The following is a 9,754-nucleotide window of genomic DNA, read 5'->3' on the forward strand; positions in this document are numbered from 1 at the left end:
TCAAATTGGATCAGACTGGTACAGGAGGCGATTGTTCCTCCTTCTTCAGCAGAGCATCTGGTGGATTTGAACCGTGCACCTCTGGGACTGCAGTGCAGTTTCCTGCCACTAGGCCACCAGAGCTTACCTGTACTGTTCTTCTAGAGGACAACACAGCAGTTTGCAGCAAAAGCCTTCTTCTAATGTGCATATCCTTTAACCCAACAATTGCACTTCTAGGATTTTAGCAGAGCTCAGAGATACTGTACATGACAAGGATGTTCATAATTTTACTTGTAAGAGCAAAAAGGTATAAACAAAAAGTAAATAGCCAACAATGGAAGAGTAAATGAGGAATTGGAAAGAATTCTGTGCAATCATTAGACATTATGCCATTAAAATACTAATATGGGGAAATATATGTAGTAAAATTAAACCTGTGCAACCCAGAACCTATTAAAGTAGAAACCTATCAGAGAAAGGAAAACCAACTATTATCCACTGAAACAAGCAGTAAGAAAGCAGTCAGACCACGCCTAATTGAGAGCAGAAAACTTCAGCTAACCAGGAAAATAAACTCAACTCAATGTCATCAAGTCAGAACCGACTCATGGCCGTCTCTCCAGTGGCTAAGAGTCACGCAGCAGGAGATCATCCTCCTCCTCCCATGGAGATGCTGGTGGGTTTGAACTGTCAGAGAGGTTTGCTAACCACTGGATTAGCAGCTCAACTCCCTAGAGACTACACCACCAGAGATTCAGGTTTCACGATGGTGTATATATCACACAGAAATAAATGTACTTCAAATGTGTTTATCTACAAGTTTCTTAGACAAAAAAAAGTACAAATATAAAAAAATACTTTTTAAAGGACTACTTCCTAATCAGTGGAATTGCTGCTAGTTTTCTTGGTTGTTTTCTGCTTTTAAATTTTTTGCAATCAACAGTTACTTCCTACTATAATTAGGATGGGGAAAGGTATTCTTTGTTTTTTTTAAAAACAATGGAAGGTACTGTGAAGGAGTATAATTTTCAAGAAAAGTCACTTTATCAACATGGGGGGGAAAAGAAGATGTTCTATTTGGAAAATGTGTCCATTTCCTCCTGTTATTTTTTTTAAAATTTTATTTTATTATTTTTGTGTGAGTGTACCGTCAAATCAGATCTGACTGGTACAGGAGGAGATTGTCCCTCCTTCCCCGGCAGAGCATCTGGTGGATTCGAACCGTGCGCCTCTGGGATTGTAGTTGCAGCTCCTTGCCACTAGGCCACCAGAGCTCCCCCATTTCCTCCTGTTATTTAGAAATTATACCACATAGTCGAGAAAGACTAAGGTCCTTTTCCAATACCCAGCTTCCCCAGAAGAATGTGTAACTGCCACCAGGGACACTACCTTGCTTGCTGTAAGGGAAGAAGGCTTGAAGCACTTACTCAAGAAGTTCAAAGACTGTAGCCTTCAGTATGGATTACATCTCAATATATTAAAAACAAAAACAAAAAACCAACAAAACCTCAAAATCCTCTCAAGTGGACTAAAAAAAGCAACATCATGATAAACTGGAGAAAAGATGGACATTGCCGAGGATTTCACGTGAAGAGTTACAGTCAACACCTGTGGAAGCAGCAGTTAGAAAATCAAATGGAAGAAAACAGAAATAAAGACCTCAAATTCATATTGTATTGGGAAAATGTGCTGTCAAGGACCTCTCTAAAGTACTGAAGATCAAGGACATCACTTTAAAGGCTTAAGTGAAGCTGATCTATGTCATGGTATTTTCAGTTGTTTCATTCACATGTGAAAACCAGACAGTGAACCAAACTGAAGAAGAATCGATGCCTATGAATTATTGTTTTGAGAAGAATACTAAATATTGAAGAACAAGAATATCACGGACTGCTAAAAGAACAAACAAATCTTTCTTGAAAGAAGTGCAACGAGGAAGCCAGGATAGCTAGATTTGTCTCAAGTATGTCAGTGAAAGAGAAGACCTTCAGTGAGATGGATTGACAGTGACGGCAGCAGTGGGTTCAAACACAGCAGAGATTGTGAGGACGCAGGATCAGGCAGGGCTTTGTTGTGTTGTGACAAGGTTGCTGTAAGTCAGAGCCAAGTCAACAGCACCAAACACCATGCATACCTAAGAGTCATTTGCTCTGTTGGCTGGGGGAAAAAACCCCTAAATTTGAATCATCATTTTACTGGCATATCAGCCACAGAACTTCACCTGATCTCCAACGACACTGGCTGGCCCAGCCCCAAAGTGAAATGGTGAGTTTAATGAGCTTTGCATTCTAGAGGGACAAGGGGCTCCTTTGAGGGAGTCACAAGGCTTTGGGACATTATCCCTCTTCCCCAAACCAGCTTACAATCCAAGGTTAGAGGGATCCCAGTGAGGATGGTCTGGAATTGAAGAAAAGATTTGAAGCTTTATTAGTGTCATGATCATAGTTGTTGTGTGCTGTCGAGTTGTAACTGGCTCCCAGCTGACACCCCCCCTCCCCCCCAAGTGGGTTTTTCAGAGCCAGTTAATTGCACTGGAGGAGATTGTCAGTCTTACTCCCACAAAACTGCTGATAGATTCAAACCGTTAGCCTTTGGGTTGGCAGATGTGACAAAGTCACTATCAGGAGCAACCATTTATTGGGTGTCTGATGGACTTGGCAAGTAGGCAGGGGTTGGGTTGGAGTTTCATCTCTGCCACCTATTGGCTAAGTGATTTGGAAAAACAACTTGAACCTCCCCTTGGATCCTCATGTCTCATTAACCAGCAGGCCCTGGTGGTTTGCCACCAAACTAGATCACAATCTAGTCTTCATCTCATTGTTACCACCTTAGTCCCAGGGGCCGTAGCTTCTCTTTTGGATAACTGCAACCACATCAGAATCGGCTACAAGTATCAGAGAGCTTACTTACGTACTATGGGACATTAAGCAAGTAAAGAGTTTCTATTACTTCTATAACAACTAGCACAGGAAATGACGGCTGACGTAATGTCTATCTTTCTCCACATCATCCACCATGCTTCACAAGATGGTTACGCACCTCCAGGGACCACATTTGTGTTCGAAGCAGGAAGAAGTGAAAAGCCAGAGGCCAAAGGAAAAGGCTGCTCTCTTGGGCTTTGTTTTCTTTTTCTGGAAAGGAAGTCCTCTCCAGAGAAGTCTGCCTACATCTCATTGGTCAAGGTCATGTCACAGAGCCGACACACCCCCATCCCAGCTGTTTGGGAGATGAGAAGGTGGAGCTTTACTCACCAATGTTTGAACCAAGAGAAGATGACAGAGGAGAGGTTTGAATGATGCTGCATAACCAATCTGCAAAATCTCCCTCAGCACCAGGAGGAAGTGGGGAGTGTGCAGGTACATTGTGCGGACTGCAATGTCACCAAACAAAATATGTACGAATTGTTGGTGGGGGAAACAAACCTGCTCTGTACACTTTCACCCCAGTCACAATTTAAAGAGAAATAAATATAAGAAAGAAAAGACCAATCTCCCACAACATTCTTACTACCTCCTTGGGGACATACTCTCTTCCATCAACACATCCTGCATCACCAGAGTTAGATTATATTGCATGGAGATTAGAACCCACATCCTGCAAGACTCAGTGACCTGTCCCCTGACTGCTGCTCCTGGCACCTTTTTTCTCCCAATCCCCTCATGATCCAGGTGCATAAGTCCTTCTCTATTAGTGCTTTTAATTCAAAGCCCTTCTCTATTAGTGCTTTGAATTCAGTAAGTTCTTTCCTCTCACCACAGGGCCTTTGCACATTCGGTCCCCTGTGCCTGAGCATGACTGACTGACTCTTCCTTACTGCTCTATAGTCTCAGCTTAAATGTCAATTCCTCAAAGAAGCGTCTTGATCACCTTGTCTTAGTAGAGTTTGTTTGACTTTTCCTTATCTTTCCTTCAGTCACTAAAATATATTTCTTTTTATTATGTATCACTGTTTGTAATTATTTATTTGCTTCATTAGGCAGGGACAATGATAACCTATTTGCAGTGCCTTCTATAGTGCTTGGGAGCTCTAGTGGCTTAGTCGTAAGAAGCTACTCCTCAATCCCAAAGGCACACAGTTCAACTCCACCAGCTGCTCCGCAGGAGAAGAATGGGCAATCTCCTCCCATGCAATTCACTGCCTCGGAAAACCCGCTGGAGGGTCAGCTGTGGGTCAGTTCCAACTCTATTATATACAACGACAACAACAACAACAGTACAGCACTAGGGAGCTCTGGTGGCTTAGTGGTAAGGAATTGTGCTGCCAATGCAAAGGTATGCGGTTCGAACGCACCAGCTGCTCCAGGGGAGAAAGATGGGCAGACTCCTGGCATGAGATTTATTGCCTCTGGAAACCCGCTGAAGAGTCAGCTATGGGCCAGTTCCAACCTGACAGCAACAACAGTACAGTGCCTGGTATCTATTAGATGTTATCACATGCCATTAAGTCAGAACCAGTTCAGAGTGGGTTTACATAGGCTGTAAATCACACAGTAGGTGACTGGTCAGCTTTCTCCTACAGAGCAACTGGTAGACCTGAATCACCTGCCTTTAGGCTAGCAGTGTAATCTCTTACCACTATGCCACGAGGATACCCTCCATATCTTTTAAGTACTCCATTCATAAAAATTATAGCCTAGAAAACCTGATGGGACAATTCTATCCAACCTCATGGCATTACTATGAGTCAACAGCTCCTCCCAGCAATGACAGTGTCTTGTTGATTGAGCTACTGGGCCTCATCCCTGCTAGTAGACCATGTACCTGTTCCAACTCCTGCTCCGGCCAGGCTCCTCCGTTACAAAGCTCCGGGCCTGGCCTTCCCCTAGACGTCTGTCCCTTAGTGTAAGCAACGTCCTTCTACAGGTCTCTGTTCTTATCACAGCCATTCTCTGCTGCCCTCCCCTGGCTGAACACAACCTGCCCTCAGCCCTCTCTGGACTCAGGCCACACAAATACTCTCTAGGACTTTCAGTAGCATGCCGTCAGCAATTTGGACAGGAGAATTCGTCATTATTTAGGACTCTTCTTTGGTTTTGCAAAGCATTTATTAGCCTTGATGGCCTCCACCCCAGAATACCAATTGTGCCCCAAGTTGTGGAGACAAACATGAGATGATCACACATTTCCTAGCGGCCCTTAAGGAACATATATACACACAGAGAGGTCGGAGAGAGAAAAATGAAGACAAAGAATTGATGCCTTGGAATCATGATGTCGGTGAAAAATATTTAATGTATCCGGCACTGCCAAAAAAACCCAAATAAATCTGTGTTGGAAGAAATGCAGCCGGAATGTTCTCAGAGGGAAGGATAATGAGACTTAGCCTCACATACTTTGGACATGTTATCAGGAGGGGTTCGTCCCAGAAAAAGGACATCATTCTTGGCTAAGTCACTAGAAAAGAGGAAAGTGTCCAGAGAGATGGGTTGATATGGGGGCTCTAGTGCTGGGCTCAAGAGCAGCAATCACTGTGAGGGTGCTGCAGAACCTGCCATTATTTTGTTCAGGGATTGTACAATGCCAGTCAGCTTGACTACATCTAACAACAACCTTCAGGAATGTTAATATCCTGGCCCAAGATTTGCCAGAAGAAAGAGCAACTCTAAACATCACACTGGAAAAATACTTCCCAGGAAGAACAGACTTCCTAAAACTCATTGTTGTTGTCAGGTGGTGTGGGAACCAAGTCATAGCAAACCTCCACCCCCCCCTCCCCGCCCCCCCCCCCCCCCCCCCCCCCCCCCCCAGGTTTCCTGAGTAATCAGGACATTGCACAGGAGATTGTCTGCCTTTCTCCCATGGTGCAACTGGTAGACTTGAACCTCGTGCCTTTGGATTAACAACAAACTCCTATCACTAACCCACTAGATCTCCCTTCAAGTTCCTTACTCAGGTGTAGTTTTGCAGATAGAGAGCATTTCTCTGCTCTTCCGGATCCAGACTCTATTTCACTCCACCCCGTTCTCTGCAAACAGGGTGGTCATGTGACTTCTGGCTGAAGGACATCCAAGCAAGGAGAAAGAAAGAAAGTGAGTCAAGTTATGTATCTCCTCTGCTTCCTTCCTTGGAGCACTCACTGGTCTGGCTAGTGACCCTTGATGAAGGGTCCTTGAAAGGCCATCTCTATTCAACTCACTGACTCCAGGTTCTGGAAACGTCTCTGCCTGCATCCATTCAGTCAGCTGAGTTGTTAATGGCAACCAAGAAGTGGGAATATTCCTTCTGGTTTCTCCGCACTGTGCCCACTCCCTCTCCTTTTTTATGCATGGTTTGGATGAAAATTTACAGTACAAATTAGTTTCCCATTCAACAATTTAAACACATTTTGGGGGTTTCGTTTATTTGTTTGGCTTCATTGTTTTTAGTGTGGTTTTTGTAGTTTTTTTTTACTTGAGTATAAATTTACAAATCATGTTGGTTTCCATCCAAACGTTCATACACATGTTGTTTTATAATAGTCATTACAATTGAGTAATATAATTCATTTTCATGTCCCTCATCAAACTCTTAGTGTATATTACTTTTCATTTCACTCAATTTATCTGTTTACTAACTTTAGCTCCCCTCCCCCTCCTGTCTCATCCCTGTTAATCCTCCCAAGATTGATTCTGTCTTTGTGTAAACCTTTTCTTAGCTTTTAACACGAGTGGTCTTACATCTTAATTGTCTTTTTTGGAACTGACATGTCACTCAGCATGATTTGTTCTAGTGTCATCCATGTTGAATTATTTCAGAAATGGTTGATTGGTCTTCTGCAATACATTAAGACTTCATTGTGTAGGGAGCTCTGGTGGCCTTGTGCCAAGAAGCTGCACTGTAATCCCAGAGATAACGCGGTTCGAATCCACCAGATGCTTTACTGGAGTAGGGACGATTTCCTCCTGTACCAGTCAGATCTGATTTGATGGTACACACACACACACATACACACACAGACTCCATTGTATGAATATGCCACTGTTTCTTTAGCCATTGATGGGCACTTGGATTGTTACCAACTCTGTTACTGTAAATGGTGCTACAACCAAAAGGTAGACAGTAAGGAGCTCTGGTGGCCTAGTGGCAAGAAGCTGAGCTGCAATCCCGAAAGCTCACAGTTTAAATCCACCAGAAGCTCTGCTGGAGAAGGAGGGGCAATCTCCTCCTGTGCCAGTTGCATCAGATTTGATGGTACATGAGGAAAAAACAAAACAAGGTAGACAGTTTGCACCCGCCAGTCGCCCTGCAGGTGAAAGCTGCAGTGTCTGCTTTCACAAAGGTTTACACCCTTGGAAACCCTAGGTCCTACAGGGTCACTGGAAGGCTGAATGGACTCAGTGACAATGGGTTCATAGTTTAGCCAGGGAATCTCTAGGAGCCTGGGGACCCCACTTCCCTCTCCCTCTGAAGGCATTCCTTCCCATCCTCAATGAGGGTTGCACCACCCGGAACCTGCCCACCTCTCCTCTACTGCTCTCAACTCATTGCAGTTGGAACCTACCCTCCAGTGAATCATTAGAGGCTATAAATCATAGAGGAGGAAGGAAATTGGCCCTTTTCTCTCAAGAAGCAGCTGGTAGATTAGAACAGCCAGTCTTTGAAATGGCTGCACAATTCTTTAACCACTAGGCCAATAGAGCTTCCTTCCCTCAGGGGGCTCAGAGAAACAAAACACAAAATTGCCCTCTTCGTCTTAAACGAATGAAGCCCACCCCGCAGAAGACCCTTCTCACTTGACTTCCTGGAGTCCTCAATAGAGAAGCATTATAACCACTGCACTTTAAAACTGCTATAAAAAGATATCTAATTATGGCAAAAGCAAAAGATTTTCTTTCTCAGTTGTTTTTTCTCACTTCTGAATTTTTCAAACCTGTATATATAGATTATATTTTGTTAATGTGTCAAACTCAGATAATTTAATATTGTTTAATTAATCAATTTAATTAACACACTAGGAGCTCTGGTAGCAGAGTGGTTAAGTGCTGGGCTTTAACTAAAAGGTTGAAGTTGAGATACACCAGGCACTCTAAGCTAGCAGGAGGTGGCCTTCGGCTTCAGCAAAGGTTTACAGCCTTGGACACCCTGTGAGGCTGTTCTACTCGGTCCTACAGGTTTGTTCTAAGTCTGAATCAAGTCCAAGGCAATGGATTTATTTGATTCCCTGTGATAACTGCTGTGTGCCCTTGAGTCATGGAGTTCTGGTGGCCTCGTCCCTACGGACCAGCATTGCTAGCACAAAAGTGACATTTCTCCCATGCAATTTAAAGTCTCAGAAAACACACTAGAGAGTCAGCTCTGAGTTGGTTCCAACTCAATGGTAGTGAGTTTTTCTTCGAGTTAAGTTCTGACTCCTAAGCACATTCTCAGGCTGAAAAGAACTGCTCCATCAATTTCCTAGGTTGGAATCTTTAAGGGAGCAGATGGCCAGGTCTTTTCTCCTCTTCTCCGCCAGAGCAGATAGCAGGCTGGTACCACAGGATCTTTTGGTTGGAAGGAAAATACCTAAGGAATTTTTTCAAGCACTTAGTCTTATGAATTTAGAAGTACGATGCACCACAACTCTAGAAACAACAGACCTGAACCCTGTCTGTCCTGTGCCGTCCTCATCATCTATGACCTTGTTGAGCCCATTGCTACAGTCATCATGTCGACCCACCTCACCAAGGGCTGTCTTCTCTTTTGCTAATCCTCCTCCTTTTTTCAAGCATAATGTCACTTTACAAAGAATATCTCCTAATAACAACATGCCCAAAGTATGTGAGACATAGCTTCACCATCCTTGCCTCTAAGGAGCACGCTGGCTTCACGTTCTCCAAAACGTATCAGTTTGCTCTTTTGTCAGTGCTTGGAATGCTCTGCATTCTCCTCCAACACCACAACAAAAAGCATCCACTCATTTTCTGTCATCCTTACTCATTTCCCAACTCTCAGATGCATCATAGGTAAGTGAAAAGACTGTGGCTTGTATCTATCAGGTACACCTCGGTCTTTAAGCTGACATCATTGCTCTTCAGGACTTAGAAGTGATTCCTGACAGCAGATTTTCCCAATATGTCTTTTGACTGCCTGCTGATACCATGCATGTTGCTTGTAGATCCAATTAATATGAAGTTGTTGACAACTTCAATCTTTTCTCCATCTATCATGATATGGTTTATTTGGTGCAGTAGTGAGGAATTTTGTCTTCTTGATGTTGAGATGCATCTCTTTTGAAGGTTGTAGTCCTTGAGCCTCTGCAACAGGCTCCTCAAGTCCTCCTCACTTTCAAGAAGCAAGGTTGTGTCATTATTAAAGCCTGGAACTGGGGAGCTCTGGTGGCCTAGTGGCAAAGAGCTGCAACTACAATCCCAGAGGCACACGGTTCGAATCCACCAGATGCTCTGCCGGGGAAGGAGGGACAATCTCCTCCTGTACCAGTCAGATCTGATTTGATGGTACACTCACACAAAAATAATAATTTAAAAAAAAGCCTGGAACTGAAATCCCTCTGACTCAACACTCAGCCAAACGATGAACCATGAACCGGTCTATGACTTAATCAATAACACCTGGAAAGAAACAGCCTTAGAACAATCTACGACCTTCCAAGATCAAAAGGGCAGCATTTTGTTTTGTTTTTTGTTTAAATTTTATTAATTTTAATGAACATTTACAGAGATTTTGGATTTCCATTCATTCATTGCTGCACTTTTCTCCTTGCCCACCCTATCCCCCAGTTTGCTCTTCTCATTGAAAAGTAAAAGAAAAATTCCTTCAGTGGTATACAATCACCCTGTCCCGAGTACACTCCACT

Source organism: Elephantulus edwardii, unplaced genomic scaffold, assembly GCF_000299155.1.
Source record: "Elephantulus edwardii isolate Elephantulus edwardi_28Jun2011 unplaced genomic scaffold, EleEdw1.0 scaffold00048, whole genome shotgun sequence".
Taxonomy (NCBI): Eukaryota; Metazoa; Chordata; class Mammalia; order Macroscelidea; family Macroscelididae; genus Elephantulus; species Elephantulus edwardii.